Source organism: Asparagus officinalis, chromosome 8 (genome assembly GCF_001876935.1).
Source record: "Asparagus officinalis chromosome 8, Aspof.V1, whole genome shotgun sequence".
Classification (NCBI taxonomy): domain Eukaryota; kingdom Viridiplantae; phylum Streptophyta; class Magnoliopsida; order Asparagales; family Asparagaceae; genus Asparagus; species Asparagus officinalis.
Window position 1 is genome coordinate 59,697,943 of NC_033801.1, and position 11,050 is coordinate 59,708,992.

Consider the following 11,050-nt stretch of genomic DNA (forward strand, 5'->3'; position numbering starts at 1 on the left):
TCTCTGATGTTCTGTCTTAACTTACTGGCAAGTATAATACTTAGCCACATAATCTGTAATTTCTCTGCACATACCACTCCATCAAAAATGCCTCTTCAGATCCTTGTACATCTTCGTTGTGCCTGGGTGCACTGTATATCTGCTGCGATATGTCTCGTAAAAAAGTTCCCTCTTTAACTATAGATTATTCGACATGACAATCCTGCCCTTCATCCGAAGGCCTCCATCTACTCCAATAGTCCAATCATCATTGGGTTTTTTGGAGATCTCCCCCTTGCGGGTTTGAATCCACGAATCCTCTAATTGAGCTCCGACTACTCTATCTCCCCAAGAAAGTTGTACCGATAAAGCTCCTAAGAAAACACTGCTCCTGCCAATCTCTGATCTGAAATCATAATGACTGTGGGTATAAAGATCCCGATATAGTGAACACCTCAAAGCTGCTAGCTCGTGATGACACTTCCTGCTCAACGCGTCTGCTACCACGTTCGTCTTTTCCGGATAATACTGTATAGCAAACTCATAATCCTTAATAAACTCTATCCATCGTCGTTGTCTCTGGTTGAGTTCTTTTTATGAGAAGAGGTACTTCAAACTCTTGTGATCTGTGAATAATTCAAACTGTACTCCGTACAAATAGTACCTCCATGCCTTCAGTGCAAAGACTACTGCTGCTATCTCTAAATCATGCGTGGGATAATTCTGCTCATGAGTCCTTAACTGTCTCGAAATATAGGCTACAACTCTCTGGGTTTGCATTAATAAATCTCCAAGACCTGATAAAGATGCATCCGTGTAGACAAAAAAAGTCTTATCACTGCTGGGAATAATCAATACTGGAGCTGAAGTCAACTTAGTCTTCAATGTCTCAAAGGCCTCTTGGCATTCTGTGGCCCAAATAAACTATACACCCTTCTTAGTAAGGCGTGTAAGTGTCATCACGATCTTCGAGAAGTCCTAAATAAATTTATTGTAATAGCCTGCCAGATCCAAGAAGCTACGAGTCCGGTAACTGTCTTCGGTGGTTCCCAATCAAGTACGACCTCTACTTTAGCCGGATCTACTACAATGCCCTCCTGGCTGATGACATGGCCTACAAATCTGACATATGATAACCAAAATTCACACTTACTGAATTTGGCATACAACTGGTGATCCCGTAAAGTTTGTAATGTCAGACTCAAATGCTACTCGTGCTCGGCCTCCGATCTCGAATTGATGAGAATGTCGTCGATGAAAACTATCACGAACTGGTCCAAGTATGGACGGAAAACTCGATTTATCAAATCCATGAATACTGCAGGTGCATTGGTCAACCTAAATAGCATGATAAGAAACTCGAATGATCCATGTCGAGTCAAGAAGGCGGTCTTGGGAATATCCATCTCCCGAACCCGTAACTGATGATAACTGGAACGAAGATCTATCTTCGAAAAAACACTGAGCCCCCTATAACTGGTCCAACAAGTCATCGATCCTCGGTAATGGGTACCTGTTTCAGATAGTGACATTGTTCAACTCGCGATAATCAATGCATAATCGCATACTCCCATCATTCTTCATAAAGAGGATCGGTGCTCCCCACGGAGAATGACTCCGTCGAATGAATCCCTGAGATAACAACTCATCTAGCTGGATCTGTAGCTCCCTCATCTCAGCAGACACCATATGGTAAGGAGCTCGGGAAATCGACGCGGTACCTGGCTGCAACTCTATGCAAAACTCGACCTCTCTCACTGGAGGTAATCCTGGTATATTCTGAAAGACATCCTGGTGCTCTAAGACTACTCGCGTCTCACTCAAATCTGTGCCCCGATCCCGTAACATCACCTCCTTGACATATGCCAGATATGACTCCGTAAACTGGTTGTCTCTAGAGGTCGCTACCACTAACCCAGATCCATCAAAAACTCGTAAACTGACCATCTTCGCAAAATAGTCGATACTCACATGGTAGGAAGATAGCCAATCCATACCAAGGATAACATCGAACTCAGACATACACAATACGATCAGGTCTATCACGAACTCGGAATCGTCCAATCTGACGATACATCTCCTACAAACACTCTCTAAAAGAGACGTCTCCCCTAAATGACTAGATCCAGATAAAGGGAAATCTAATGGCTGCGCTACAAGCTGGAGACTAACCGAAAAATCGTAGGAGATAAAAGAATGCGAAGCACCAGAGTCAAAAGAATACGTGCTGGAAATGAAATCACAAGGAAAGTACCTTCCACCACCGTCCCGCTCGCACCATGATCGCGAGGAACAATAGCATACACTCTACCAGTCGGCTGTGCTGCATCACCTGGAACATATGGGACTATTTGTCCCTGCTGGATCTCTTGAATCGCTCGTGTCTATCCCTCAATCCCCATGACTACTTGAGGTGCCTCCATCCTCAACTGCTGACCCTGACCGTGACCCTGAGTGTGGTTCTGCTGCTGCTGCGGATTCCTACCCAGCTGGCCTACTGTGGGTGCGCTGCGACACTCCACTGCTCTATGACCTGACTTGTTGCAATTGAAACAAGCTCCATGAAACCGGTACTGCTGTTGCGCCTTCTGATCCTACTGATTGCCCTTCTTGTGGGGACCCTGCTGATGTGGAACCTTATTCTGATGCTAGGGTCCTCCTGAGACTGTAAAAGATCTCTTACCCTTACCTTTATCCCCAGACTGTACTGACTTAGCATTTCCATCTTTACCCTTGATAAACATAGTTGTGTCTGTCTCCTAGGCTATGGTGGCATCTGCCACCTCTCGCACTGAATGGAATCTCCGAGATACTAGATATCGGCATAAACCTGAACGAAGTCCCATCATGAATATCTGGGTCTGCCTCTCCTCGGTGTGCCACATGCCAGTGAATCAAAGTAGTGACATAAACTCTTAAAATCTGTCACTAACATGTCTCCATGCTCCAATCGAGCCAGCTCTAACTCCTTTCCGGTTTTCGCTGCAGCAGAAACATACTGCTCTTCAAAAAAATACATAAAAGTCTCCCATGAGGTCATCATCCTCTGCTTTGGGGTAAAACTACCATCCTCCTGCATCACCCTTGAGGCTGAAAGCTGCTAGCCTCTGTTTCTGCACAGTATCTACATTAAGCATGTCCAAAATATTGCTCACATCCTCCTTCCACTTGTGCGCTGCAATGGAATCTGTCGAACCATGGAACTCTGGAGCCTTCAACTTCTGGTACCTCTCTACCAGGCGAAGCCAAGCCTCCCGCTCAGCCACTCCATCATCAACCGAAAGTGGCAGTGTGACTACCGGTGTCTCCTCTGGTATCTCCTCTTGTATGGGTATTCCTTGCCGAACCTGATCTGCTAACTGCTCCTCTATAGCTGTCAGACGAGCTGCTAACGATGCCATGAGATCCACTAAGTACTGCGGAGCCTGCGGTGGCTCGGGCTCTCTATCAACTTGCTCAGCTCTCTGAGCACGAGTACCTCAGCGTCCACTTCCTCTTTCTGATATCTATAATATAGAAGTAGAGCTTATTATGCAGTAAATAGAATCTCTAGCAGGAAAAGATATAACGTATACCAATAAGTAAATCGTATCATCCATTATTCATAGCATGCTTAATCACTCAAGAAAATAGTTCATCACAAAAAAAATTTGTAATTTTTCGCGTATATATAATACGTCATCACTCATTCTAGGAATTCTTAACGGACTGTATACATGATTCCTAGGAGACTTTATCCTAACTCCACAATATGACACATGAATGATTCTAAGGATATTGGAACCTAGAGCTCTGATACCAACTTTGATGTCCCAGGTTTCACGCGAGGCTGCAGTCCAAGGTAAAAACCGGATTATCAAACCTGCCAAGCACCAAACACCATGCTACGACATGTTTCACCATCACGGTCACTATCTCTCTAGTAGAAACAACAAATAGGTAAAAGTACCGACAAGCAAATAAAAGAAATAGAATAATCCAAGCATACACAGAAGCAATAAGAGAATACTCAACAATGAGCCCAACTAAAATAGAATAGAAATATCTCTGAGTCTGAAATAAACCTTAAATACAATGAGTCAAATAAAGTATCACTACGGCTCTCAGCCTCTACAAAATGTAATACAAATCTAGAGTCTGAACATAATAAACTAACTGTGGAGTTCTGAATAACTACTAAAATAGTAAATAGCTAGATGGAATCTATGAAGAAGTCCCATCAGCTTGCGACTCTCCGTGCGCTGGACTCGCTGCCTAAAAGGGGGAAAAATAATGAGCGTCAAAGCGCTATAGCGAGAACATCTCCACCTCTCCCCAGGGGAAGGGGTAGGAGTGTATAGAAAATATAGAGAGTACATAATATAGAATCATTCATATACATTTAACTGGAGATTAGTATTTAGAAATCCACAACACGAGAGTTAGTACGTCGAGCGAAATAATCCAAACAAGGAAACCCTCATGTATATACCATGTCTCAAATTGTGACTCCCTAAATACTAATTCAAAACTCTATGAATGATAAATAACAAACAAAAAGATAATACTCTAAACCTCAAACCTGTAGAACAAATATCTCATTCTGATCTACACTCGGGTAGACGGATTTGATATAAAAGGAACTCATCCAAACAAAATCCAACCACATACCATGTCGTGTAAGCCACGGTCTTAGAAAAAGCACCCTACTTACGGTTATTCAATATGGAAGCAAAATTATACTTTATGTTAATAACAAATGTGCATCTCTTATATATATTGGCGATATTCTTGTAATACTCTTACTCAATCGCTCTACGGTAATAGGTTTCATCTCCCTATCCTAGAAACATAATATGACGATACTTTTGTAATACTCTTACTCACTCGCCCTACGGAAATAGGTTTCATCTCCCTATCCCGAAAACATAATATGATGATACTTTTGTAATACTTTTACTCAATCACCCTGCGGAAATAGGTTTCATCTCCTTATCCTGGAAACATAATATTTATATACTTTTTATATTTAGTATGTTAACACAACATATTTTAATCATATGTGTACATATCTCGGTGTACGTGTCCATATCTAGTGTTTACTGACATCTCAGATGTTAAACTTATAAACATCGTATCATAACAGTGCAATGTCGAGAGACTTGCTCGAAAACTCAACAGTCGATTTTAAACATGCACAGGCCAAAAATACACTTGGTGGTTGACCGCAATTACGCGATGGTCGACCGCGACGGGTTCCAGGGCCTACACAGGCCTCTGTCCTGCATGCGGTCGACCGCCGCTAGGGTGCGGTCGACCGTGAGCCAAAATTCTAGATTCTCAATCTGGTTGTGTGTGTTGTGTTCACGTCGTGTTTAGGTGATTCAAACATGATTAAAACGATATGAATCTTGCATGTAAACATGAAAATAGCACATAAAAACTTCTGGGTGAAACACAATATATATAACATGATAAATTACATGAAATTCATATTCGAAACCCTAAATCATGCACATGAACTTGAAACATAGCACAAATCATCTTTCATCAGATTAAACAACATTTAAATCATGTTCAGATCTTAAATATCTTCTGTAAATAATATACTTTGCATAAATTTTAAAAGAATACTATTCACCCCCCCTCTAGTGTTCAAGTGTATCTATTTTAGATCCTACATCCCGATCTTGAATACTTCTGTAAATTTCGTTCTCAAACTTTTTAACATGGAAAGACCTAGTATTTATACATATAATACAAAAGAATTGACTTTTTTTCATAAACTAGTCAATTTGGCTCTAATAAACATGTTAAAAACCCTTTAAAAACGTTTTAAAAACTAGAAGGGGGATTAGCAGAGATGAACTCGCCAAAAACTTGTAGAAAAAAGTTTTAGGATACCAAGCCAAAGCAGATCTCCAATCCAAGAGCCAAAATCACCCGAAAAATCCACTTGAAAGCCAAGAATCAAATTAGGGTTTGTGGGGGTTTGGTGGCTGTTAGGGTTCTTAGAAAACTGAGAAAAATCATGAAAGTTTGGTATATAAACCAGGAAAAACAAATATGGGCTTTAGAAAACCAAAACCAATTTAAAACAGGAATCTAGCTTTATGCAGGTTTCGCGATCGACCGTGACGGTCAACCAGACTGCGATCGACCGGACTGGAATTTTCCAGTTACACATATTTTGCCATTGTGCATGTTTCGACTCTTTTCTTTCTCATGAATGAACTTGTTTATACTCAAAATACATGGTATCATACTCTTAACCCATTTAACTATATTTATCAAAATAAATATCCATAAATCATAATTAATCTCATATTAATTATATTAACATAAATTTTTGATGTTTTACATTCACCCCTCTTACGAGAATTTTGTCCTTGAAATTCCGCAGTCGCATCGAAGAGATTAATAATACGCGAAAAGCACAAAAAGGGGATAATCCAAACAAGGAAACCCTCATGTACACATTTCGTATCATTAATCTCCCGATTTGAAATATAAGTAACATTTAAACTTAACAATCTAAAATGCGTACATTCTCACTTAGCCCCTAATTAGATTGAACTAGTACGTCGGGCAAAAATCCAAACAAGGAACCCCCCATATATATACCATATGTTCCAAATAGATAAGAGCTAAGTGTTGAATGACCCATTCTAGCGTTAAATATAAATGTGATTAAACAACACATATAATCAAATCTTTCAACGCATATAAGCACGTTTAAATATCGACCTTACCTGTTCAAACAGGTGCGGGTAGTCACGAGGAACATCCTCCTCGTGCTCTCAAGAAATCTCTTCGGCTCCTTGCCAGTTCCACTAAACTTTCACTAATGCAATGACTTTGTTTCTAAGCTTTTTATTCTCTCTAGCAAGAATGCATACCGAAATCTCTACGGTAGTCAAATCATCCTGTATCTTAACCTCTGATGAATCAATCACCCTCTACTACTCTTCGTCACGCAAATGCTTCTTAAGTACCGAAATATGAAATACATTGTATACACTCGACATCATTGTCGGAAGATCTAATCTATATGAAATAGTTCCAATGCGCTCAATAATTCTGAAAGGACCAACATATCTCGGGGCGAGCTTCCCCCGTCTACTGAATAACTGAACGCCCTTCATCGGTGATACTTTCAACATAACTAAGTCTCCGACTTGAAATTCTAAGGGTCGTCTCCGCTGATTGGCATAACTCTTTTGCCTACTCTGTGCAGCAAGAATGTGCTCTCGAATCAATACCACATTTTTCGTGGTTTGCCTAACTAGCTCCGGGCCAAGTAATAGACTATCCTCTGGCTGTGCCCAACATATATGTGATCTGCAAGGCCTCCCGTACAAGGCTTCATACTGCTCCATCCCGATGGTAGCTTGATAACTATTATTATATGCAAATTCAATCAATGGTATGTGATCCTCCCAGCTACCCTGAAAATCTATAACACATGCTCTCAGCATATCCTCCAATACCTAATTTACCCTCTCGGTCTGACCATCTGTCTGGGGGTGCAATACACTAGTAAATAATAACTGGCTGCCAAAAGCATCCTAAAAAATCCTCCAGAAATAGGATGTAGAGACTGAGCCTCGATCTGATACAATCATCTCCGGAACACCATGCAATCTAACAATCTCTCGAATAATAATCCTCGCATAGGTGTCCACCGTATAAGTCGTCCTCACAGGTAAGAAATGCACCGACTTTGTTAATCTATCTACTATCACCCAAATAGAATCATTTCCTTTCTTTGATTTAGACAACCCTACTATGAAATCCATGAAAATATCTGTACACTTCCACTCGGGAATGGATAAAAACTGTAGGGCTCCTGCAGGTCTCTAATGTTCTGCCTTAACTTGCTAGCATGTATAACACTTAGCCACATAGTTTGCAATCTCTCTACGCATACCACTCTACCAAAAATGCCTCTTCAGATCCTTGTACATCTTCGTTGTGCCTAGGTGCACCGTATATCTGTTGTGATGTGCCTCATCAAAAAGTTCCCTCTTCAGCTGTAGATTGTTCGGCATGACGATCCTGCCCTTCATCCGAAGGCCTCCATCTACTCCAATAGTCTAGATTGTTCGGCATGACGATCCTGCCCTTCATCCGAAGGCCTCCATCTACTCCAATAGTCCAATCATCCTTGGGTTCTTTTCATCCGAAGGCCTCCATCTACTCCAATAGTCCAATCATCCTTGGGTTCTTTGGAGATCTCCCCCTTACAGGTTTGAATCCACGAATCTTCTAACTGAGCTCCGACTACTCTATCTCCCCAAGATGGTTGTACTGATAAAGCTCCTAAGAAAACACTGTTCCCACCAATCTCTGGCCTAAAATCATAATGACTGAGGGTAAAAAGATCCCGATATAGTGAACACCTCATAGCTACTAGCCCGTGATGACGCTTCCTACTCAACGCGTCTGCTACCACGTTCGCCTTTCCCGGATGATACTGTATAACAAACTCATAATCCTTAATAAACTCTATCCATCGCCGTTGCCTCTGGTTGAGTTCTTTCTATGAGAAGAGGTACTTTAAACTCTAGTGATCTGTGAATAACTCAAACTGCACTCCGTACAAATAATGCATCCACGCCTTCAATGCAAAGACCACTCCTGCTAGTTCCAAATCATGCGTGGGATAATTCTGCTCATGAGTCCTCAACTGTCTCGAAATATAGGCTACGACTCTCTTGGTCTGCATCAATACTCCTCCAAGACGCGATAAAGATGCATCAGTGTAGACAACAAAAATCTTTTCACTACTGGGAATAATCAATACTGGTGTTGAAGTCAACTTAGTCTTCAATGTCTCAAATGCCTTCTGGCACTCTGCGCTCCAAATAAACTGTACATCCTTTTTAGTAAGGCATGTAAGTGGCATCGCGATCTTCGAGAAGTCGTGAATAAATTTCGTGTAATAGCCTGCCAGAACCAAGAAGCTATAAATCTCTATAACTGTCTTTGATGGTTCCCAATCAAGTACGGCCTCCACTTTAGCTAGGTCTACTGCAATGCCCTCCTGGCTGATGACATGGCCCAAAAATCTAACCTTCGATAACCAGAATTCACATTTGCTAAATTTTGCATACAGTTGGTGTTCCCACAATGTCTGCAATGCCAACCTCAAAAGCAGCTCGTGCTCTACCTCCGATCTAGAATAGATAAGAATATGATCGATGAAAACTATCACGAACTGGTCCAAGTATGGACGGAAAACCTGATTCATCAAATCCATGAATACTGCGGGTGTATTGGTCAGCCCAAATAGCATGACAAGAAACTCGAATGACCCATATCGAGTTAAAAAGGTGGTCTTAGGAATATCCATCTCCCAAACCCATAACTGATGATAACCGGAATGAAGATCTATCTTCGAAAAACACTGAGCTCCCTGCAACTGGTCGAACACGTCATCGATCCTTGGTAATTAATACATGTTTCATATAATGACCTTGTTGAACTCGCGATAATCAATGCATAATCGCATACACCCGTCCTTCTTCTTCATAAAGAGGACTGGTGCTCCCCACGGAGAATGACTCCGTCAAATGAATCCCTGAGACAACAACTCATCTAGCTGGATCTGTAGCTCCCTCATCTCAGCAGGCGCCATACGATAAGGAGCTCGGGAAATCGGCACGGTGCCTGGCTGCAACTCTATGCAGAACTCGACCTCTCTCACTAGAGGTAATCCTGGTATGTCCTGAAAGACATCCTGGAACTCTGAAACTACTCGCATCTCACTCAAATCTGCACCCCGATTCCGTAACATCACCTCCTCGACGTATGCCAGATATGACTCCGCTAACTGGTTGCCTCTGGAGGTCGTTACCACTAACTCAGATCCATCAAAAGCTCGCAAACTGACTATCTTTGCAAAACAGTCGATACTCACATGGTAGGAAGATAGCCAATCCATACTGAGGATAACATCAAACTCAGACATACGCAATACGATCAGGTCTATCATAAACTCAGAATTGTCCAAGCTAATGACACATCTCCTACAAACACTCTCTAAAAGAGACGTCTCCCCTAAAGGAGTAGATACAGATAAAGGAAAACCTAATGGCTGCGCCACAAGCTGGAGACTAACCGAGAAATTGTAGGAGATAAAAGAATGCGAATCGCCAGAGTCAAAAAGAATACGTGCTAGAAATGAATTCACAAGGAAAGTACCTTCCACCACTATCTTGCTCGCACCATGATCGCGAGGAACCACTGCATACATCCTACCAATCGGTTATGCTGCATCACCTCGAACATATGGGACTATCTATCCCTGCTGGATCTCCTGAATCCCTCGCACCTATCCTTCAATCCTCGAGACTATTGGAGGTGCCTAAATCCTCAACTGCTGACCCTGATCGTGACCCTGAGTGCGATTCTGCTGTTGCTGCGGATTCCTGTCCTGCTGGCCTGCTGCAGGTGCGTTGCAACACTCTGCTGCTCTGTGACCTGGCTTGTTGCAATTGAAACAAGCTTCATGAAACTGGCGCTGCTGCTACGCCCTTTGATCCTGATGATTGCCCTTCTTATGGGGACCCTGCTGCTGTGGAAACTTATTCTGATGCTGGGGTCCTCCTGAGTCTGTAAAAGGTCTCTTACCCTTACCCTTATCTCCTGACTGTCCTAACTTATCATTTCCATCTTTACCCTTGATAAACATAGTTGTGTCTATCTCCTGGGCTGTGGCAACATCTGGTGTCTATCTCCTGGGCTGTGGCAACATCTGCCACCTCCCGCACTGAACGGAATCTCCGAGATACTAGATATCGGTGCAAACCTGGACGAAGTCCCATCATGAACATCTAAGCCTGTCTCTCCTCGGTGTGCCACATGCTAATGAATCTAAGTAGTGACATGAACTTACTCTCAAAATCTATCACCGACATGTCCCCCTACTCCAATCGAACCAACTCAAACTCCTTTTCGGCTTTCACTACAGTCGAAACATACTGCTCCTCGAAGAAATACACAAAAGTCTCCCATGATGCTGTCAACCCCTGCTCTGGAGTAAAACGAAGCCGATACCATCCTCCTGCATCGCCCTTGAGGCTGAAAG